We start from the raw sequence: 25,594 nt of genomic DNA on the forward strand, positions 1-25,594 counted from the left end.
TGTACTGGAAATACCAAGAATTCAAGTACGAATGTCAATACTTAATAATACTTGGTGTTTAATAGGTAGGACAACTGTAGTTTCCTGATAACTTGCATTGGTGTAAAATGCTTTTGGAAAAATGAAACTTTGGTGTAAAATGCATTTGGAAAAAACCAAAGCTATTAAGGAATCTAACAAAATAAATTGGGCATCTTCCACTTACTTTGGCAGTGTTGGAATGTGGGGATCCAGTGAAATATGGAGGTCATCTCCCTTGACATGCCTTCAACTATGCACTACGTTTATAGCTTGAGGCATGTCACTTACAAATCATCAATATCATGCGTTTAAGTCTAAGTAGTTTAACTGAAGCCAACAAACCCTTTAACATTAAATGCATTAAAGTGCTTGGTGTGTGCCTTCCCTGGATATGTCTGACGGCTCCAGAAGGAGCTTTGGCACACAGTTTGGGAACCACTAGTCTTCGGGATTTCCAGCCACTAGTCGAATGGATTAAGTACACGAGCATGGCATCTACAGGGTAGCACCTCTAATTAATAATAGAATAATAATGGAGTTATTTGTATAGCAAAAACAGCTATCTCAAACAGAGGTGTCCCGGCGCTCCACGGCAGACAATTGAATAGATTGGGGCTGCGTCTTAACCTAGCCTAACTGCCACGTCTTGAGGTGCTTACGGAAGGCGGATTCAGAGTTTTAGAAGTAGTGCATTCCATAGCATAGCGGTCCTGACCGCAAAGGCCCTTCCTCCCTTTCCGGCCCGGACAAACTGGGGAATGCACATTAGGGACTTTGAGTTAGATCTAAGAGTGTCGGCCGATTGGTATGGGAGAAGTCTTTTTCTGAGGTATCTAGGTCCTATGTTGTGCATATCCCAGAAAACAAGGGTCAAGGCCTTTAATTCAATGCCTTTTACAACTGGGAGCCAGTGCAGGAGCCTTTTGTGAGGGAAAATCTGATGATGAAAAGGCACTCTGCAAATGAGTCTCACAGCCTCGTTCTGAATCATCTGGAGTCTGTGAATAAGATAGCTGGGGAGCCCCAAGTACAGACTAATAGCATAGTCTAGATGAGAAGTAACTGTTGCATGTACTACTGACCTCCTGCTATCTTCTGGCAAGAGGTGCAGAAATGTTCTTAGTGTTTTTAGTTTGCCAAAGCAGACTGACGAAACATGGCATATGTGGGTTTCAAAAGATTGATCCGGGTCCCACTTGACACCCAGGTTTCTAGCTGCCTTTATTTGACAAGGCGGAGTGCCCAATTCAGCAGGCCACCACAGTCCTGCAGAAGGAGGGGAGGGCTGACCAAAGAATATGATCTCCGACTTGTCTGCATTTAATTTCAGCTTGTTGTTATTCATCCAGCTAGAGATGACTTTCAGGCAACCCGTTAAACTGGCAAACGGGTCCCTTGACTGACTGTTGAAACAGAATATCAGCTGGGTGTCATCTGAATACAAAATAGCCGTCCACTCCCAACTGTCAATAAGATTGAAGAGTGGTACCAGGTAAATATTAAAGAGCAGGGGGCGTAATGCCGAGCCCTATGGTACTCCAAACCTCAAAGGCTTAGATGACGATTGTTATGGTAGGAGAAATACGCTTTGAGTGAGGTTATGGAGGTAAGACTGGATCCAGGCAAGGACTGTGCCCTGAACACCAAGCTGGTCAAGTCTGTTTAACAATTCCTGTGTGTAGCCGGTGTATCATCACTCAGCCACTTGGTGAAAGCATAATAGAGGGAAGGGCGGTTTTGGGTTATTTACCCCTCCTTATTGCACATCATGGGGACACGATCGATACATACTCCTATAATCCCATATCAGGATATCGTTTTATCTCCGAGTATTCCTAATACATGGAGTAATGCAAGCCACGTGACACGCACAGAATAGAGGGACCATAGATACCGAGTGATTACACCTCTCCATAATGGCCACCATGGAGATACATAACATGCGCACAAAGTCCTGTACTTTCGATCACAGTATGAAATCCACAGACCAACACTAACATTTCATGCGGAATGGGAATATACACAAAAAAACCTGCTAGAATTATTGAAATAACGTACTAAAAGGCTTATTGTGTACTACTTTAAATGTTAGCAATACCATTACAAAATGGATGCCACAGTCACTATGTTGTAACCAGGATGTAAAATTGTCAGTTGTCTATGTGAATTATCGCTTTGAAATGGAGTGGTTTGACCAACTATTCAGTGTGTGAACAAGGAGACTGTGTTCTCCGAAACGCGTAACTGGTATTAAAATCGAAACTCATTAACTGATCCCCTGAGTGAGCTTTTTACTTCGTTGCCTGTCAAAAAAGTATGCCAGTGCACTTCGCCGGCACAAGCTCCAACTACCACGGGCAGAGTAGGCGCGGAAGAAGCACTGTATTTATTCAAAATATTGGATGCCCCTTAAACACGCAGCCGATGAAGGAATGAATGGCCAGGAAATAATGAATTCTGAGGGTTCAACGGAACCAAGATCACATTGGAAAGGAAGGGACTTCCTCATCTTTTCTCAGCTACAGTGCCTTTGAAGAAGTGACATCCTCCCGAACAGAAAAGAAGAAGCTGCAACCATTGAGAACCGTGTCCCAGAGGAAATCGGGTTCAGAAGTCGGGTCTTTTTGGTGAGGGGACGGGGCAGTGGCGATTAGAACGGGATGGAAGACACAGTCGATCTCACCTGACACCCGTCAACTCCGACCGGACCAACGTACATCTCTGAACGGCGGACTGCAGGAGGACTGACAGATCGGGACCAGAACGGAGGGGCATTTCAAAGGGGGCACCATATCAGGACTTACCCTGACATTCAGATGTACATGAGATTGTGTCTATAGCTGTGACATGCCATAATTACATATTCCTATTGGCAGTAGAAACCCTCTGCTTTTAGAGAGGGGGGAATCGACCGGAGCTTCCCAGTAATCAGCGAACTATCACACTGAAGTTTATTGAACACAAGTGAGATTTGCACATGCAATATGGATGAGGAATCAGAAAGACGGGCGGCTGCCCAGAGCCTTTTCTCAAGAGCTCCCAACTAAGGTCAACCCATCAAAATATTAACCGTCAAAGACATGTCTCTGTCAAGTTACATGACAAACTTAAGAAACTGGTGAAATTGAAAAAAGCTGCGCTGTCGAAGTGGTGAGAGGCCATATCCTTACAAGACTACATTGATGAGGATATGGTCCCACAAGGCCTTAGAATATACACTACCCCGTCATATGAATCCCCAAACCCACAAATGTTGGAAGAATGGGTGGAAAACTCCACAAGAAGCTCTAAGAACATGCTAATCATCCTAGTTAAATATGGCTGGGAGGATAGAGAGACTTTTCACAAGGACTTAAAAGTATTGGAGGAATATCTAAAAATTCATAAAGAACAAGAAATGATGATGGGCACTACAGTGAGATGGTCACAAACCTCCATTGAACACGTAAACCAGTTCCACACGATCCCCACCCAGGTAGCTGATATAGTATCATTGACAGTAACAACAATCAATCACCTTCCACCAGTAACTCCGCACCAGATTCTCATCGTTCACCCCCAGGGTTAATGGTTTTTTCCCCCCCACACTGGAGGTCCAGACTCCGATGAAACCTCAATGGAAACATGCAAATCCAACACCCAGAGAGAATGCACCACAAGGGAACACGGAAGGGACATGCGGAGATCTCTGATTAAAGCAGATGTACACAACGAAGGGCTCATGCGTATCCTTTCATCACATCAGAGGTCGGGCTTGAGATAACCCTCAAGATGACCATTGTGCATGTCTGCAATGTTGAAACATGTAATAGTGATTTTCCGATGTGATCTCTCGATGACTAATAGACAAAGATCAATGTAATTCCGTGATGAAATAATGTTTACTGTTGGTATACTCAATGTATTGAAATACAAAAATCAAACAAAACAATTTAAAACAGGAACATCCCCCCCCACCAAAAAAAAAAGAACAAGAAATGATCAGGAAATATGTTGAAGACCTTAAATTGAAATGAAAACTTTATGAGGATGATATTAAAGCCCGAAAACAAAGGAAGCTTCATAGGGACTGCACGTGTTATGAGACTGGTCGGATTTTCACCTACAGTCACAAATATGACCACCTGTACGACAAATTATTGCAGAGAGAGAATCAATTGAGAATACTGTAGCTGCCAAAAGTGGAACATATTCAATCACGAGCAGCGACACTGAAGACTTTCTGAGTCCCGCAATGAGCCAGCAACCAACGAGGGAAGGTTGAGTAAGAGCCTCCATGACTTTTTTAGACGAGTACCGCTTCCTAAGAACGGGGTGCCAAGCACCACGAACAACACCCACCCCCAAGACACGTGGGAGAGGACGGGGATTAAGAGGATGAGGTCGGGGAAGAACCAGGGAAGAAAAAAGTGGAGATTAAAGCGAGACCAACAGAGGAAACAGAAGAGGCAGAGGACATGGAAAGGGGCCAATGGGAAACAAGGCAACAGGCTCCAAGAAGTAGCTATGAAGGACGACACCACGGTAAACAGAACGATTGTCAATCTATTTAACTGACTACTGACATTATTAGAGAAGAGGACACTTTGTTTAGGTCTCTCTTTCTGTCCTTCAGACCACTTCGATTACCCTGAGACCAGAATTGACATATTTAGATTTATTCGGAAACTAAAGTAAAGAAAATGGTACCAATTTTACAAACCGAGACAGGAGGTCGTGGGGATCTTGATAGCATCTCCATTAACACCTAGATACAAATACTGACTCTAACAACATTCTGAGAATAAGGGACGTAGGTACCCTGGTAACGTTACAAGAACTACTCGTAGAAACTGGCCTAGAACAAACAGGTACGCTTGAGGCAATGGATATTACTACTGACCAACCTGTCTATACTGAATTCAAACCAAAGTCCAGGTTTTATGCCATTCTCTTGCATGATAACATCAATACTTTCCATTATACCTTTATACACGATCTCATACAAACTAGACACCAGAGAAATGGTACAAATACCCAACGGAATATCTCATTTGCACAAAAATAAGTAATTAAATATTTAGCCAATGATGAATCCATTGTCATTCATCCAGCAGACAAAGGGGGAACATCGTTCTATGGGATAAAGAGCTATTCATAAAGGAAGCATTGCGACAATTGGTAGATGAAAGATTCTGTTCTAAAATCGATGTTCAGTAGTATAATGATATTATTATTGATATATGGGACAGGCTCAATGGCTGGAAGGACGATGGCATACTGCAATACGAAGAATTTTGTTACCTAAAAATTGACTTTTCTAGACTGCCTATTTTTTACCTACTACCAAAGATTCATAAAAACCCCACAGCACCACCAGGAAGACCTATTGTGTTGTCCATAGGCAGCGTATCTGAGAACATATCCAAATATGTGAACTACTTTCCCCGCCAGTATGTCGCGGCCCTTTTGAAACATTTGAAAGACACTAGGACATTTTGAGCAAATTGAAAGAAGTAGAATGGGAGGATGACTGTATTCTGATTACTATGGATGCAAACTCACTTTACACCATTACCGACCACAACTTGGGCATTAAAGCCTGCCAACACTTCCTGGAGGGCAGACCAATCCAGTACCTTGAGCATACTACTATGATAGTGGAGATGATGAAAGTCTGCCTCCACAATAATATTTTTATGTTCAACAGAGGATTATACAATCAGACACTGGGGATTGCTATGGGAACAAACTTGCTTTGACCCCAGTTTTGCTAACCTCTACCGGGTGCCAAGGGAAGAAGACATTTTTAAGGACCAGACCCTACTCCCCATGTTGAGCCAAGTAGTTGTGTGGCTCCGCTATATAGACAATCTATTTCTTATCTGGAAAGGAAGCAAGACTAGTTCTGTGAATTTGATTGACAAGCTCAATGCAAATGATTACAATCTGAAATTGACACATAGCATGAGCAAACAGTCCATAGAATTTCTGGATTTGTGGTGGAGGTGAATTGGAGGGAATTGAATCCCAAGGTACACCGTAAGAGTACAGAAGAGAACAGCTTACTTCATGCTCTCAGCAGCCATTCAGATACTCTGAAATGGAGCATCCTATTTGGGGAACTGCTGAGAGCAAGAAGAAACTGTAGCACAGAATAAACATACCATGCAGAGTGTAAGACCATGAGAGACAGATTTAAGGAATGTGGGAACCCTGACTAGGTCTTAAGAGGGCAGTGGACAAAGTAAAACAGATAACAAGGGAGCAAACACTACAACAAAAACAGGAAACTAATAAGCAGGAGACAGAAACAAACACTACCAGAATAATCCTTACCTATAATAAGGATTCCAACAAGATCTTTAGAATCCTCAACAAGAACTGGAATATCCTGAAATGTGACCCGATTATAGGACACGATCTGCCAACACATCCCATGGTCACATATAGGAAAGGGAGAAGCCTCAGAGATATCCTGGTAAAAGGAGATATTACCAACAGACAGATAGGACCACAGCACAGCCTTTGAGGGTTTTTTTCCATGCGGCCACTGCAAGGCGTGCAGGAACAGCCACATGTTTAAAACATACGATACACCCAGTACTAGTAAAACTATCAATCAATTCCTGACCTGCAATATCACCCATGTGGTCTATGTTCTTGAGTGCCCATGCAAATTAAGATATGTGGGGAGCACCAAGAAAAGAATACTTGAACATTTAAGGGCCATCAACAACAATATTTTGCATTATCCTGTGGCCAGACATTTTAAGGAGTACCACTTGTCAAACAGCTCACTTCCTAGATACTATATCATAGAGCAGATCCAACATAACCCCAGGGGTGGAAGAAGAGTCTTCACCGTAGGAAAGGGGAATCATGGCATATTATTTACCTACAAACCAAGAGCCCATGGGGCCACAATCACGATGAGGAGCTAGGCATACACCTACATCGATACATACTCCTATAATCCCATATCAGGATACCGTTTTTTCCCTGAGTATACCTAATACATGGAGTAATGAAAGCCACATGACATGCACAGAGTAGAGGGAACATAGATACCGAGTAATTACACCTCTCCCTAATGGCCATCATGGAGATACATAACATGCGCACAAATTCCTGTACTTCCGATCATGGTATGAAATCCACCGACCAACACTAACATGTCCTGCGGGCTGGGAATATATGGATAAACCTGCTAGAATTCTTGAAATAAATTACTAAATGGCTTATTGAGTACTACTGTACATGTTAGCAATACCATTACAAAATGGATGCCACAGTTACTATGTTGTAACCAGGATGTAAAATTGTCCGTTGTCTATGTGAATTATTGCTTTGAAATTGAGTGGTTTGACCAACTATCCAGTGTGTGAACAAGGAGACTGTGTTCTCCGAAATGCGTAACTGCTACTAAAATCAAAGCTCAGTAACAGATCCCCTGAGTGAGCATTTTACTTCATTGCCTGTCAAAAAATATATATATATATGTATATTGGTTCATTTCTGGAAAATATGTCACGTTTCACCGGCATTTTCCCTATGACATATGTAACTTCATTGCCTTCTTACTTAAGAGACACCATGTACTTCTTAAATAAGATACAGGGAATTGAATGGAAGCAAGGCCTGATCATGTCCACCATTGACGTTACATCCTTGTACAAGTCCATTGTCCACTCTGTGAGCATTGCAGCAGTGAAACAATTTCTCAGTACTAGATCAGTGAGCTTCCTCGAACATTCCAAAATGTTGGTGGACATGCTGATCTATTGTCTCAGTCACAATGTATTTCTCTTCATGGGTGATTTTTTCCATCAAAGTGGGGTACAGCGATGGGGACACATATGCAAATCTTGTGATGGCAGTATGGGAGACTGAAATTTTGAAAACGAAAACCCCATACAGTAACTAAGCATAGGCAGAATTTGCAAATTCGCGCGAATTAGTAGATTCGCAAAATTCCGCCAAATTCCGCAAGCTTGCAAATTTTTTTTTAGCGAGTTCGCGACATTTTTTTACTAGTGTTGGAACGAGAACTTGTGCATGCGGTCGCAACGGTCGTAAACATGTTGTTTCCACTTAACCAGCCTGCTCGCGATGCCTTTTTCCTGTTTTGGGTCGCAATGACGTGTTCGCCTTCGCAATTTCCTGTTCTAGGTCGCAATGACAAGTTCGCATTCGCAATTTCCTGTTTCAGGTCGCAATGACGTGTTCGCGATCGCGGCGTCACTCGGCCAGCTACCAAAATCTCGCAGCGAACGCGAACAGGGAGGAAAACTCATCAGCGAATGCAGAATCATGGTAAGTTAGTGCCGCACGCGCGAGATTGTATTTTTGAAGCACGAACAAAAAAAAAAATCCGCCAACTCGCGAATTGCGGATTTTTGGGCAATTTCGCGCGGATCGCGAAATTGCCCAAAAATTCCCACATTCGCGAGCGGAACGAATTTTCCGCCCATACTTATCAGTAACAACATCAAGCTATGGATCAGATATATTGATGATCTTTTTATGATCTGGGAGGGAAGTTGTGCTAAATTTGAAGAATTCCTTCAAACATTGAACAACAACTCATTTAACCTCGCCTTCACCTCAAATTTCAGTGAATCTAGTGTTGTGTTTCTGCATGTTGAAGCATTCATCAAAAACAACAAGATCTGTACCAACATGCACCCGAAGCCAACTTTGTGTAACAGCATCGTCCATGCTAACAGCGGGCACCCACAGCACTTAAAATGGAGTATACTCTACGGGGAGATGCTCCGGGCCAAAAGAAGTTGTTCAGAAAGCGTGGACATGGAGGCCCTACTGGATGAAATGACTGGACGTTTCCTCGAAAGGGGATACCCACTGAAAATCATACAAAATGCGAGAACCAAAGTGGAATTAGGAGCCCGAAAAGATCTCCTAAGCAAACATCAGGACCCCCCCAGACACACAACATGAAGAGGAGAACACTAGTTGATCGATCATCAATTTTAGCAACTAACATAAAGATCTGAGTGATATCATCTAGAGAAATTGGAAGATACTTTTACTGGATGAGGCATTCAAAACCACTCTCCCACTGCATCCAAACATCACCTACAGGAAAACATCATCGCTTGGTGACATGTTGACAGATAGTCATTTGACAATCAAACAGCCCATTACAACCACCTGGCTCAATACTCCTGGCTTTTGGAAACGCAAAAAGTGCAAGGCGTGTGTCCATGGCATAAATACTAAAACTTTTCAACTCGCCAATGGTAAAACAGAGCAGATCATTGATCACATAACCTGTGAATCCAAGTTTGTGGTATACGTATTGCAATGTCCCTACGAAAAACTGTACAGGGGGAGCAGGCTAAACAAACTTATACTGCAAATTTAAAACATCTACGTGTCATCAAGGACCTGGAATTCTCCTATCCCATGGCCATACATTTCTATGAATCTCACTCGAGTGACAATCAACATCTAAAATACTTTGGCAACAAGATCATCATGCCCAAAGAACGTGATGGTTTAAGAAAAGCAGAGTCACGATTCATTTTGGCCATGGGGACTGGGAGCCCACGAGGGAATAATCTGGATGCGGAACTACATATCCATCTACAATAATTCGACATGAAACATCTGTCTTGTGATAGTCTGTAAGGCCATCTGCTCCATGGTTTTTTGCCCTGGTATAATTTAGGCTCTCCACATCCACATGTGATACACATTGTTCTCTCTCTTTCTTTTTCCATTGTTTTTCCATGAACATTAGTATCAAGTTACAATCTCATTCTGTCAACATTCTTTTCAACAGCCACAGGAAGATTGCAGTCCCAGAAATGTTCATTATAGATTGAATTGTCATTTGATGCACGCAGCGTATGTGTAAGACAATAGTTTATCTTATATTGAAGCAGAAGACATCATATAGACTATGGGATATGAGTTTTTCGTGCTGCCAATTGGCACCTGTGTACTTCACAGTAATCCTTTCCGATATTATGTATTGGTATGTCTTCTCCGGTCATTATATATTTCATGACATTATCAGTACTTTATACTGAAAAAGCTAGTATACATGAGATGAAATCCTGATATATGATTTTCGAATGCACCAGTCACTTTGGAGCCCTGGTCTTCATGCATTGCATTGTTATGATGATTAACTCATCAATGTGATGAATGATCGTCACTAGTCTGGGACTGTTTATTTTATTTTATTTTATTTATTTGTTACTTTAGGTGGATAGTTACACTGTGGCTATGAATTTGAATGAATATATATACATATATATATATTTTTTTTTTCCGCACATGCACTTTATATCTAGCGAGGGAATTGTATTTAAATATAATGCACTTTACAATTATCAGGAACAGAATATGCATAAGACTACTGTGAACTATCAGGATCTTAAAAACTTGCATTGCATATGATGTACTGTTTCTATAATACATGAAAAAATCCAACAAAAAAATGGCGGGTGGAAGTTGCTATTATCCACTCTTGGGGATATACAGTCTATCTGCTAGTAGCAGTAAAAATCGAAGAATGACTGAGCACTGTGCACTTTAAATTGACATTCTAGACGGTGGGACTCTATGGTCCAGTAGAAGGCTGTGAAGCCGAAACGCTTATTCCTTCCTATTTTCACCTGTGATGCACTGTTGTGTGTGCTAAAATAAAATAAAATAACCCTGTTATTAATTTACTCTGGAGTGGTGCTGTGTTTTCTTGTTGAAGGCCAAGGATCAACATGGTGTTTTTGCATATATATATATATATATATATATATATATATATATATATATATATATATATATATATATATATATATATATATATATATATATATATATATATATATATATATATATTATATATATATATTCGTTGAAAAAACAAAGGCTACATGGACGTTGGTAAAGTTTTAGTTTCTGAATTTCCTTGCACAAAACCATACAAATTCAGCAGTTATAGTTCTACTTATAGTTAAACTTATGTTAAGAAACTATGGGCCACATTATCAAGAATGGAGGTAACATTATCGCCACTTTTGCGGCAGGAAACTGACACTAAAGCAGCGATAATGGGCTTGATAATATGCCTATGTGAATTCCCATAGAAGCCCAGGTTCACACCAGAACCTGGGCTTCTATGGGAATTCACAAGGGCATATTATCAAGCCCATTATCGCCGCTTTAGCGGCAGTTTCCTGCCGCTAAAGCGGCGATAATGTTATCTCCGTTCTTGATAATATGCCCCTATGACTCATTACCTTAAGTTACTTAATATTTATAGAGAACAGTGGTCCCTAAGTGCTATACAAAAAACTCAGGTGCCCCCATCTATCACAAAAAAAAACATTTTTGCAAGGGGGGCACCTGCGTTTTTGGTCCAGGGCTCGACGGTCATCTAAGGAAACCTACCAAACCTAGACATTTCTGAAAACTAGACACCTTTGGGATTCCAGGGATGTGTGGCTTGCATGGATCCCCCAATGTTTTCTTACCCAGAATCCCCTGCAAACCTTGCATTTAGCAAAAAGGTCACTTTTCCTCAAATTTCTTTATGGGAAAGTTGTGGGATCATCAGGCCGGCACAAATATCCTACTTCCCAGTGTTCCCCTCGGTCGAAAACAATGTAGATATTTCCCTTTCAGACTCAGGGTCTCATTTACAAGAACTGATGCATTGCCGTGTTGCGGCAGCAATGCATCAAAATGACTTATGTTTTGCTGCATCATTTTAAAATGCTTACGGTACGGCGCACCATGGCGTAAGGTCCAGGCTTCGCCCCTCAAAAAATGTACACATCTGTGGGCATGATGTCACAGTGGAAAGTGACACTTTGGGAGCAAAAGTGCTGTAATGCTGGTTTGCAACAAATAATGCGACTCAAACCACCTTAGCATCACATTTGATTGCATGAAGCATAAAAAAAAATACAAAATTTCACTTTTGTAATTACAAATTGCACACGTCACAGAAGGCAGTCACGAGGCAGGGAGCAGAGACCAATAACCAGGAAAACTACCCCAACTACCAGCCAAGATGTCCAGACAAACTCCCAGGGGAAGAGGAACTGCACTTTCAGTGAGGGGGAGAAGTACATGTTGATCACTGAGGTAACAGAGCACCAACATCAGCTCTTTGCCACCTCAAAATTGCCATTAGGAAAGAAAGAGGCAATTTGGCAGTGCATAGTGGCCAAGATCAACAGCATGGAACAAGAGAAGAGGACAGTGACCAACTGTAAAGAATGCTGCCATGACTGTAAGCGCAGGATGAAGGAGAAACTGGCCAACAACCTGAAGGCAGACATGCAGACTGGAGGAGAAGGCCCAGATCCCAAAAGGAGGGGGTGGCAGCTGTCATTACAGAGGAGGTGGGGCAGGAGTTCCAGGACCAGATAAGGCTGGCCAAAGGGAACCAGATTTACAGGGTAAGTCGCAACAAGGGGCAATGTGGGCAAAAAGGTCATGTTGTGCAGTGCTGCTACCTATGTCCCAGTGCTCCACTGTGCTATGTGCAGGGCAAAGGGCAGGAATCTGGGTCATGTACAGTTAAAGATCACATAAATGTAAGTCACACTGTCCAGTTACATGTTGCACAGCTCAGTCCAGCTTCATCACATTTAATCCTTCCATGTGTGAAGTCCATCTCCAGCCCAGGTTCACCTTTGTATAATGGGACTTGCAATGAAATGTACAACATGAGTCACCTGAACCACAACTCCCAGAATACAAAGCAAAAAAACATTGACTGGAACAACACAACATGCATGGACACGTGGACCCTGCCCAACCTGTGACAATGCAGGCCACCTTGCACCATGGGACCACTGGGGATTACTTGGGCACACACACACAAATCTGGACTGTAAAGAAATGGAATTGGCTTGTCAGAGGAGAAACTGCTCACCTTAGAGGTTGGTCAGGTGTAGGGCATGTGAAATATCAACACATAGGAACATGCCAAGAGCTACATGTATAGTAACCTGCATGAAGCTACACATCCCGCAGTACCAGCTGCCATGTTCGGGATGAAAGCACACAGGTGCCAGCTACCATGGTAGGAACCAGCCAAACACCTGTCATGTACTAAATCAGACTGGGTGTGGGTGAATTGAAGTGATGCACACCAGAGGAAAATGTGTGTAGAAACAAAAGATGGTATGTGGTTCTGGTGGGCCCCTGGTAGGGTGGTGCATCGTAGGCGCTGGCTGAGCACGTTGACCTGCCACTGTGTCTGGATGGGGAGACAGTGCATAGCAAGGAGGTGAGAAGGGATATGTTTACTGCAAGGTAGCTTGACCAATACACATGCACTGCTGTATCGGACAGTGTCACACTTATGTCATGCTGGGAAGGGATGAGAGAAGGGAGCCCATTGGGGTACTACATCCTACATGTGATGTGGACTTGGGTGAAGATGTAGCACGTGGCATGAGGGAGTCTGAAGGAAAAATATCACACCATGCCACATATGTCTAGGTTGGAGTATGTAAAACTTGGATCTGTCAAGGTATAGGATGAACTAGGTTGCCACCACAAAGGCCAAAAGTCAGGGGTGGTTGGAGGCTGAGGTGGATGGGTCCAGTTGTGTGACAAACCTGGGTAGGTACATGTCACTAATTCCAGCATCTGAAAATCAACTACAGTGCAACTTGGCATCAATACATATGAAAAACAGATGTCCTACGCATAAATGTTGACCTGAAAGTGAATTAGTAATAAGTTGGATGTCACCCAGATTCCTGATGTCTACATCTAACATAGATCACCATTAACATATCTCTATTTAAGTGCAGAGGTTGGACGAACACCTCCTGACTAGCTGCCTGTCCTGGATGAGGATCCTGCTGAGGATGATAGCCTGCCAACCCTTAACCAAGACACCTTCTGGCACATCCTGGACTCCATTTAAACACCATCTCTGGTCACGGGAAGAACCAACACCATTGCGGGGTATCCAATGGATCCGCCTATCACTTAACATACACCACCTGCTGGCCCACCACCAGCCGTAGCCCTCAAGTTGAATTCCAATGTCATGTATAGGAGTCCAGTGGGAGCTGGTAGATGATGTGTGGGCAGGGATAGAGACTGTGGCAGGCACCCTAGAGGGAGTCCATAGGTGCCTCAGTCCCAATAAGGACACCTTATCATCTATAATAGGCACCTAACCCGCAGCTCCATGGCCTCGATCAGTCCCATGCCAACAATGCTGGTGTCATGAGGCACAGGCATGAACAACTGCCCTACCGAAGTAGCACCAGCGAGGGTGTCAACCAGCTGGGGGTGATCCGCAACATCCTGGAGTCCATGGAGTGGAAGCAGGACTCCTACATAGCAACAATGGGTACCTACCACTGTGACGTTGTTGCTGTGCTGGCAAACCAGCAGGCCCTTTTTAGTGCTGCACTGCCCTGCTTGTTGGCACAGACAAATGTTGTTGACAGGGGATCCACATCTTCAGCCCCCGATGTGTGTGTGTGCCTCAGTCACTTCTGTCACCGACAATAACCACCTTACGGGGAGGCACCACATACATCAGAGGGAGGCACCACACACATCAGTGGAGGAAGGTGTGGACTTCACCTCTTTCCAGCCATAAACTGCCAAGTAGCATTTCTCATTGCCACATGCCCAATTTCTCTTTTGACCTGTGGTTATGACCATGTCATTGTACTTCTCAACTGGTACTGTCCTCTATTTGCTTTCCCACCTGTTGATCACACCCATATGTGGACTGCCTACTTGGCCTATCTTCCTCAATGGCAATTTGGTCCTCCTCCTCACTGAAGCACTCCTCTCCTGCACATGTCCCATGACATATATCCCCCATCGACTGTCTGGACATCCTATGGCTTACAAACTATGCTGATGTTGTCACAAGAACTGCCACTTGCTCCTTGGTTTACGTGTCAATAAAATCATTTACCTGAACCAACATGTTGTGCCTGTACTTGATTGGACTAAGTAAATCATGGTGGATGTGCTAACCCTAAAGACACTACTTACCATCTAAAGGAAATTGTGTTACATAAACCCATGGGAAAATCTGCACTAGCCATGGAAAATTGTATATGTGAACCCTATGTGCATCACAACTAGCAAGTAGTTACCCAAGGTCACCTGCATGAAGTGCTACTATTCTGTTATCAACTTATCCCCGGCAGCGTGCCTCTGTGTGGTAATTTTTTCAGGAGTACCGACTGAGTGAAGAGCAGGAAAAAGCACACAAAAGCTTGGCCAACAAGTATCTGAACTGACTCTCCAAGTACATGAATTGCCCCATTTCCCTCGCCCATAATATCTTTCTTACTCGTAGAGTGTGCTGGATCGGGGAGAGTCGGAAGGACCGTCTGGGGGACTGAGTCATCATGAATTTCAAAGACCCCTCACTGGTACAAAAATTGTTAGCCAGGGGACACATATTCGAGCGGGTCAAACTAGTATTGATCCACTCACCTTGGGATACTTTTATAAACTGCCACTAGGGATTAGTTGGGCTACTCATATCCCTCCATCACTACATCCCCAAACAGGCCCAAGTGTTTCCATTTTTAGCCAGCAGTGGTCGACTGGGCGCTATAGTGTACCTGTGTCTAACCGGTTTGAGGTTCTGGAACAAGTTGATTGACTTCCCAGATAGGCTCTCTACCCAGGTCCTAGGCAAGAGAATGCCACCCATGTTCCAGCTATTAAGGGGTCCACAGATGTTTTTCATTTGACCCCAAATTCCTCGCAAACAGGGGCGGCTGCTCAGAGGTTTGTGCAGGTGCCAACAAATCCATCCTCTGCTCTCCAACCTATCTCCTGGAATATTGCTGAGATTCGGTCAAAAATGGATGATGGGGCCTAGGGATTTTTCATAGATGACTTTGACTTCTGCATCTTCCAGGAGACTTGGACGCGGACTAAGGTTTATAGGCAGGGTTTCTTAACTCATAGTATCGAGGCACTGCCTTCAGTAGCAGGTAGGCCATCCGGGGAGCTTTTAATATGGTCCAAAATTTCACTTGAGTGTTCAATTAAGACAATCCCTATAGACTCCTGTGACCTTTTAGCCCTTAGCCTCAAACCAAAGTCTGGAATTCCATATCTGTTGATTAACATCTACAACAGGTTAATTCCATTCTCCAAACCCTCGCTGTGTTTTAAGACCTTGAATACATTTCTGGGAACTTTTGCCCTTGGCCATAAAGTGATCATAGCAGGAGATTTTCTTTTTTTTTTATTGAAAATTCATTGGTACAAAACAAATACAGCTTAATAAGGAAAGATCCATTACCTCATAATACTTTTCTATAAGCATGAAAGCCTCATAGATAAAACCAGACATTCAATATAAAAATAGATAGGTGGTTACATATAAGAATGAATATACATATAAGAGACTCATCACCAGTTAATTATAACTGCCCCTCCCTCCAGTTTTTAAAGGGGTCCCATATCTTATTTCCAAAATCACGCTTTTTCTTACCCGTATAAAAATATAGAGTAGATTCGATATTATGAATACCAAGAAGCCTGGTCAACCACATTTGGAAGGTTGGGGCATTTGGATCCTTCCAAGCGGCTGAGAGTAGTATACGTGAAACGGCAACAGCTAGAAAGATAAATGCCTCTGTTTCTTTTTTCAGAAGGGCCGTTTTGCTATCACTCCCAAGGATCATTATAGTCGGGGATAGGCAGATCTTTAAGCCTAGCAGCCCCTCTAGAAATTTCTCTATGTCGATTTTAATCAAGCTAAGCTGCTCGCAGTGAAAAACATATGTAGTAGATCTCCTGGACCTTTCTGGCACCTAGGGCAGTTACTGTCAATCCTCATGCCCCAATCATGTAACTTAGATGGTGTGTAGTACAGGTTAAAAAGTGTTTTAAAATGCTGAACCTTCAGATTTGAGGATCAAAGTACCTGCTTATCCAAACTCAGGGCCTTATCAAGGTCAGTATCCGGATCTTGAAGTCTAACTGCCCAGGCAACCTCATGTTTCTCAAGATCATCAGGGGATTTTTCAATAAGGGCTTGATATATACTGCTAATCCTATCTCCTCCTTTTAGCAAATACCCCAGCACGGGGCAATATGACTCGGGAAGGATATCCAAAATAACAGTTTTGAGTGTTTGTGAAACTTGGAGATACTTAAAGATTTGATCATTGGGGAGATCATACTTTTCTTGTAATCAGTTGAAGCTGACATCACGTCACCCACAGTCCGACTACCCAGCTGCTCCCAGCATTTCCAAGCCCCATCCACACTCAAATTTGGTGTATACCCTGAGTTCCACAGCGGGGTATATAGATTTATCTTAGGGATATGACACAGTTTCTGCAGATTTTTCCACAAATCCCAGGCGCTCAGCGCCACCTTATACCGGGATTTTAAAAAAAATCTGCGACTGTTTTTTCTCAGCAATACCCCCGCGGCCTCCTTTCCCATGAGCAGTTCGTAAATTGATGGCAAGACGTATAGATCTGAGGTAGGATCAAATGTATATCTCCCTCTGGATACTGACTCAAATAATATAGACATCTGAGTTAACAAACCAGCCCAGTGGTAGAATCTGATGTTTGGAATTGCCAAACCTCCACGTTCCTGAGGGAGCGTCATAAATTTTGCTGCCCTCCTAGTTTTACCATACTGCCATAAAAAACTGTTAAAGATAGACTCGATCTTTTTTAACATCCCTTCCTCAATTAAATAGGGTATACATCTAAACAGATAGAGAAGTTTAGATAGCATGGTCATCTTTAACACGTTGTCTGTCCCAATGAGTGTTAGGTGCAATGAGTCCATCCGCTTTAAATCCGATTCGATTTTTTTAAGGAGCGGGGAGTAATTATCCTGTATAATAGAACCTGTTTCAGCATTAATTACTACCCCAAGATAAGTGGCAGAATGAACATATCTTTGATCAATTTTAACAATCTCCTTTGAACAGATCACCTGGGTCTTTGACTCATTCAGGCAATACCCTGAGTGCATACCAAACTCACTAGTGACCTCTACCAGTGTCTGCATGGCCTCAACTGGCTTTGGTGTAATTACTGCCAGATCATCGGTGTATGCCAATATTTTGCTAGCAAATCCATTAGTTACTACCGGCTGTATTCCCCCCTTCTCGAGAATCTGCCTAACTAGCGGGTCGATATAGATAGCGAACAGGATAGGTGAGCAGGGGCAACCCTGGCGGGTACCCCTGCTTATCCAAATCCTGTCCGAACTCTGGCCCATCAGCTGAATTCGGGCCATTGGATCGCAGTACATGGCTTTTATGGCCGTCTGAATTTTTGGGCCGAACCCTCTCTCCATCAATACATTCCATAGGTAGAGCCACTATAGCAGGAGATTTTAATGCATCCTTCAAACACTATTCCAGATTCTTGGAACTGGTAAAGCATGAGGATGGATCTGGTAGGATACCCAGACTTTGTGTTCAAAGAAACCCACTGAAAATGAGTTCTTCTCCACTCCAGATTATTGAGGCATTGGTCTCTTTTGGTCTGAGGCCATGTAACGGTCGCTTTCCATCAGACCTTGACGCAAAGCCAACTTTCAGGAGGGGTGATTATAAGAGCCACATAGACTCAATCCTTTTGGATGTTCCCGTTTGGCATGAATTTAGGGACATGGCAGTGCTTGATCGGCATGATAGGGATCACTTTCCTATTACTCTAGTCTGGGATAAGTCACAGATAAGGGAAAGGCAAAGTTTAATCTCTCCTGAGCCACGTCAGACTGTGGTAATTAGTAACAATAAACACAGGGTAAAATGGGAGATTCTTTCAAGATCCAAAGAGGCCATATTTACAACAACAAGGTTGTTTTAGAAGAACTGCAAATCTAGATGGCCATGTTTTAACCCCCAAGCAGATTATGATAATGCATGATCATTTATTTTTTCAAATTGGTAATCTGTTTGAAATGGACTACAAAAGTAGAAGGGTGTCTCGGGGACCAAGAGCAAATGGTTGGTTTAATGAGTCATGCAAGACCTCCAAGAAGGCCTTCTTAGATGCTCCAAAGAGAAACCAAAGAGCACATATTATGGAGTGATCCAACATCAGCGCCATAAACCAGATTTTATGATTCCTGTCCGTTAGTGGGAGGTAGTAGACATTGACAGGGGGTTGCTGTATGTTGCCTTTGTGGATTTGAGAGCTGCATTCTATCTTGTCCCCAGGGCAAAACTTTGGGTGGCTTTGCACAAGATCGGGGTCCCATGTGGGCTACTGTCCCTGATCCAGACATTATACATGGAAAACTTTGCTAGGGTTAGGTGAGACCCTCCAGGGGAATTGACTGAAGATATTCAAATTAGGAGGGGTGTTAGACAAGGGTGTATTTTAGCCCCTACGCTCTTTCTCTTGTATATAAATGGCTGCATTCCCTATCTTTTAAAATGTGAAAATGATTCCCGAAATGGTGAAAGATTATAACATTCTGTGTCTCCTTTTAACAGAAGACACTTTGTCACTATCAAAGTACTCTCATGGTCTATCTAGTCTCTTGGATAAATGTAATAATGTTTGCCTATACCACGGCCTGAAAATGAACAAAAACAAAACCAAATACATGGTTGTTGGTAATAGGAGGAAAAAAAAGAAGAGTAAGGTACTCATGTGGGGGGGAGGTTCTAGATAGGCCACATACATTTGATTATTTAGGCGTAAGACTGGAAGACTCACATAGATGGGTAGCACAGGCCCAGAAAAGTGTTATGATCGTAAAGCAAATAACTGGGTCCATTTTAAGACTTGTCAATAGATCACCCACTTCCACAATTCCCCCCCAGAGATATATAAGATTCAAGCCTGTGATAGAGCCATGTATGGGGCAGATTTATGGGGGCACTCTAATCCTAACACCCTTGACAAAGCTGAAAATGCCTTTATTAAGACTCCCAACCAGTGTACCTACCCGGCCTATAAGATTTGACCTAAATCTAAGATCGATTTCTTACGTTGCTGTGTTAAGACCTATCCAATATTGGATAAGGCTCTGGACAAATGAGGATCTAGGTCCTAACAGGGATTGTATTAGAATTATTCTAGATGTCCACCATGGTAGGAAGATCTCCTGGCTTGCACACATCACAAATTGGCTATTTAAGTTGGGATTGGAAGGTTTCTGGCTACAGCCTTTTGCACTACTCAAAGGTGTTTGGGAGAAGGTGAAAATGTCCTATTGGAATTATGTATTAGGAGTAAAACTCTCTGCAGCTTCTCCTTGAACCCTGGTAGACTCTTTCCTGATGTTTAAATGTGCACCTGAATATGAACAAAACCTGAATATGGTTACCAACCCTTCCACACGAGCACTTTATGTTAAATTCAGAATGACCAAACTACCTCCGGCTTCTTTTTCGGACTCCTGGTTGAAAAAGGGCGACATAACAAACTTGTGCTCAATGGGTTGTCTAGTCCCAGAGAATATCGAACAAGTGCTATTTTATTGTAAGGCATATGCTAAACAATGTTCACGATGGCTCATTCATCTCTGCAAACTTCTTTGGTTTAGTGATTGCAACACAGCTCTTAGAATATGCAAAACCAACATGCTCCAGAGCCTGTGTGGTGTATTCAATTGCTAGATACCCGTCAGCAATATGGTACATTAGGTCAAATGCTCTCTAAAAAGAACACTTTTATGTATACCTTTTTATCCAGTTGTCCACTTACCTTGCTTATAAATTATATTAACTTTTGGGATGTTTTAACAGAATCTCTTTTATCTTTTTATAACATTATGGATCTTTAAAAAAAATGCATTATGAGTATTGTATTGCTGGACCGAAATTCCCTTCACAATTAAGGTGCCGATTACAATGCCACCCACAAAGGCTCCGAACGGGATTCGGATACGGCGAATCTGATGCAGAACCTATGTTACTAACCGATTCGAACACATTTCTGAACGACCGATTACGATGAAAGGAAACTGTTTGGGCTGTCAGAATCAGTTTCAAACGGGATTCGGACAGCCCATGCATTCAGAGTCGAATTGCCCAGCTCTATGGAAACGGTTCTGAATGAGCGATTATAATGACCGATGCGGACAACAGTTCCGAATCGGTGTGGCCGACACGAAAAGGCTGACAGAATCTGTAACAGGCCCCCCTTCACCCAGATGCCTCAGGTTGGGGCCTGTGGGGGTACCCATTGGACCCCTCTTTACCACCATGCACAGTGTGGCAGGCACCAGGGGGTGTGCATCACAGGGTGCATGGTTTTCCCCAACAACCCCATTTTTCAATGGGAGCCTCTGTTCTCGTTCAGAATACAGGCTCCCATTAAAGTTAATGGGAGTCCGACAGAATGATGTGAGGAAGCATCGTAATCCCTCGATCAGACTCTCAGAACCGGAGTCGGTCAGAAACTATTCTGAAACTAATTTGGTCGGAATATTTTCAAACAACATTGTAATCGGCCCCTAGGTTTTACCTTGAAATAGTGTTGGAGAATGGAATTGTACGTTTTATTATATTGTTTTTTAAAATATTAATATTGTAGCTTTTATGGTTAATTTAACCAAAATGAATGAAATGCTGACTGACTGCTACAATCAGCAATCAGTCAATGTAAGACTGAATGACGTTTCTGCTCAGGTGGGGTATACTTTTATTGATACTAGCCAGCAAACAACACTGATGTTATAATAAAATGGTGCAAGGGAGTGTGTGTAAGTGGCTGACGTCAGTGTGTAACAAAACACATCCTTGCTTAGTCACAATGGTTTGCCTTAATCATCCATGCAAGACAAGTGGCATCACCTAAAGTAACACACAGTAAAGCAGTAGGGAAATACCTGTTTTGGGCTGTGCGTCCATTCACTGCAAGGGGGCCACTCAAAGTCACGTTTGAAGATCCCTTAAGTATCTCTAATGCAATCTTGAGAGGATCTACTCCTTAGGTGCTTCACATAGTTATTCAAAACAAAAAGAGAGTGAGGGAGAAGACACTCTTGATCCCCCAGGGGAATGTACTCAGTAACAACATAAAAGTGACTAAAATCAATAAGTACTGGAAAAGAGAGAAACACACATATGTTTATTAAAGGACCCTCACTCACCAGCCTAGGGTGACATGCTTCATCATAGGGTCCCCACCGGAACAACCGAATGTCGTTCCGGTGTGCTACGACGCCTGCAGTTGTAGCCGAGCAGGTAAGGTGAAGTGTATAGGTGCAAGTGGTAAAGTGCAAGATTAAGAAGCAACCAGAAACTACCCGTAAAAAACTTTTATTTGTAGGTGATCTGGTTACTGATTAAAAAGCAAGTGGCGGATCAAACCCAGCCGAGTAATGAAGCTGGAAGAACCGTAAAAGTGTGATGTTTGGTCGACATGAACATGTTTCAGCTTGTGTAACGGTGCATGTTCTGCTAAGCATTCATCAGGACCTAAAAAAGTGTGTGACCATGGCGGTATACGCACGCTAAGGCGTACCCTAACTTCTGGTTATGTGTACGTGGTAAAAAAACTCACGGTGTTACCATGAATCTCGGTCTTCTGGTATTCTCCAGGCCGGTAGTGACTTGAAAGTAGTATGTTAATCACTTCAAGGAACTCAGACCGGGGGATCCCACTGAAGTTTTCCTTAGTTGCAGGGTCCCACGGTGTGCCTATCCGTGCATGTCTGGCTCCGAATATTGCTCGCTTCACATAGTTACACATGTAAACAAACACTGCTAGGAAATCCTACAGCATGCACAGTACCCAACCAAAGCATATATGACAACTGCTACGCACTCAATAAATAAGCAGCTGTGAAAGTGCAAAACAGAATTTATTTAAAACACCATAACATTTCTTCAACCTAAAACTAACTTAACTACACTAACTATTCCTATCTAAACTGTGCCTAAACTAACATAGGCTAAATTAACTACACTATCCTAACTTAAAACGAACCTAACCTAACTAACATTAACTCGTTACAACGCATAGCATTACAATGCATGCTTTCACAACACAGTTTTTACAATGGCACAACCATTACAACGCATATTTTTACAATGCAAGGAATTATAATGCACGTCGATTGACATACATAACAATAACCATTACAATGCCATCTATTACAACACGTACCAATACATCGCATATCAAAATCACAAACTATAATAATCCCATTAAAAACGTCCACATATAATGATTAATAAAAAATTAAGGTGTAGAAAAGAAAGCAACAATAACACTTCCCTAATTTTCTTTCCATATTTTTAGAGCTAGAAAAAAAACCTACAACAATAAAAAAGCAGAGTCCATTAATTACTCAAACATGCATAAACGTGCGAAACAACAAAATTTACGGGTATATTATCAAGAAAGGTGATAAAATTATCGCCGCTTTAGCGGCAGGAAACTGCCGCTAAAGCGGCAATAATGGCCTTGATAAAATGTCCTTGTGAATTCCCATAGCAGCCCAGGTTCTGGTGTTAACCTGGGCTGCTATGGGAATTCACAAGCAAGGGCGTAATATCAAGGCCATTATCGCCGCTTTAGCAGCAGTTTCCTGCCGCTAAAGAGGCGATAATTTTATCACCTTTCTTGATAATATGCCCCTTAGTCTTTCCGCTATTGCAACAAAACATTCCAGTCATTATCGACAATAGAAAAAATGGTGTCCTTCCACCATTTCCACTACACCTGCCTGACCACCATCTACCTAAAATGGTTGCCAATCTCAATGTAAACGTTAACAACAACATTTTATAAACAACATAAAAAAACACTTTCTGTCTGGTTCTGAATCACGCTGAAAAATCAATTAAAAAATACTTTTGTTTTAATTTTCGTTTCCCTTTAACAAACGTATAAATTAAGCCATCCACCATTTTGTGCTCAGTGGTGCAATTACTTCCTTGGTAACCACATGCATTTACCGTACCAGGTCAAAACTGCCAGCTGCGACTGTAGAAACTGCCATCTATTGACAAAAGTAAGTCTAACTTTTAAACGTAGCACATGTAGATAAAGGACAATTTATTTTAAATTTTAAAAATATTTTTACATTTTTCATGTATTCGCAGATTTTGAAAAAGACATCCAACAAAACAAGACATATATTCTAACAAAAGTAAGTCAATATTTTCAATATTTTTCAAATTAACATAAATGTAAAAACTTAAATAATGACAAATCAAATGTTATTGTTAAATCATTGACAGATTTATTTTGACCATACTCAAACAACAACCAACAGTGTTTGAAATATGACTAAAAATTCATATTGTAAGTACAAAGTAAAATATTTATACTAAATAAAAAAAAAATGTATACTATTGAATATTTGAAAATTAAAATACGAACTATGCAGCTTGCTTACTTCAGTCAGAAGTGCTGAACCCAAAACAAATTGGTCCTGGGTGGGGGGCAAAAATACTATTCTAACTCCGCAAGATGCTTACTTCAGAGAAAGTTCAGCTTAGTGGTAGAAAGCAAAATAAATTTTCTAACTCCCAAAAAATGCTTGCCTCAGGGAACGTGCTAGAGATTGGTAAAAGTAAAAAAATATCAACTAACTCCACAATGTGGTTTACTCAGAGAAGGTGCTGGCCACTGACGAGGGCCAAAATTACTGTTTTAAATCTGCAGAGTGTTTACATCAGGAAAAGTGCTGGTTAAGGTTGGGGCAAAATCACTATTCAAACTTCACAAAATGCTTGCCTCAGGGACGGTGCTGGATACTAAACGGGGGCAAAATTACTATTCTAACTCCTCAGGGTGCTTACCTCAGGGAAGCTGCTGGATACTGCTTGAAGGCAAAAAACTATTCTAAATCCACAAAATGCTTGACTCAGGGAAGGTGCTGGTTATTGGTGGGGGACAAAATTACTTTTCGAACTCCACAGAGTGCTTACCTCAGGAAGGGTGCTGGTTAGTGTTGGGGGCAAAAACACTTTTCTAACTCCACAGAATGCTTGCCTCAGGGAAGGTGCTGGTCACTAGTGGGGGGGCAAAATTACTATTCGAACTCTGCAGGGTGCTTATCTCAGCAAAAGTGCTGGTTACTATTGGGGAGCAAAATCACTATTCTAACTTCACAGAATGCTTGCCTCAGGGAAGGTGCTGGACACTAAATGGGGACAAAATTACAATTCTAACTCCACAGGGTGCTTACCTCAGAGAAGCTGCTGTATAGTGGTTGGAGGCAAAAACAATATTTTAAATACACAATATGCTTGACTCAGAGAAGATGTTGGTCACTGGAGGGGGCAAAATTACTCTTCTAACTCCGCAGTGTTTTTACCTCAGGGAAGGTGCTGGTTAGTGGTGATGGGCAAAATCACTACTCAAAATCCACAGGATGCTTGCCTCAGTGAAGATGCTGGACACTTAGGAGTCTATTAGGATGGCGGTCAGAAAACCACCCCGACCGCCATGGTAGCGAAATTCAACTGTCCTCTCGTATCGCAGCAAAACCGGCGGTCCGATTAGGATCAACCTCCCAAAAATTCTGACCGACGCAGAACGATGCCACGAAAGACCGCCGGTAGCAGGCGGAGCAGGTGAAAATGTGACCGCGGCGGAAACACACAAAACCGCCGAGAGGCCAGCGGAGTGACCGCACGTAAAATTATGAT

The sequence above is a fragment of the Lissotriton helveticus genome, chromosome 3_1, assembly GCF_964261635.1.
Source record: "Lissotriton helveticus chromosome 3_1, aLisHel1.1, whole genome shotgun sequence".
NCBI lineage: Eukaryota > Metazoa > Chordata > Amphibia > Caudata > Salamandridae > Lissotriton > Lissotriton helveticus.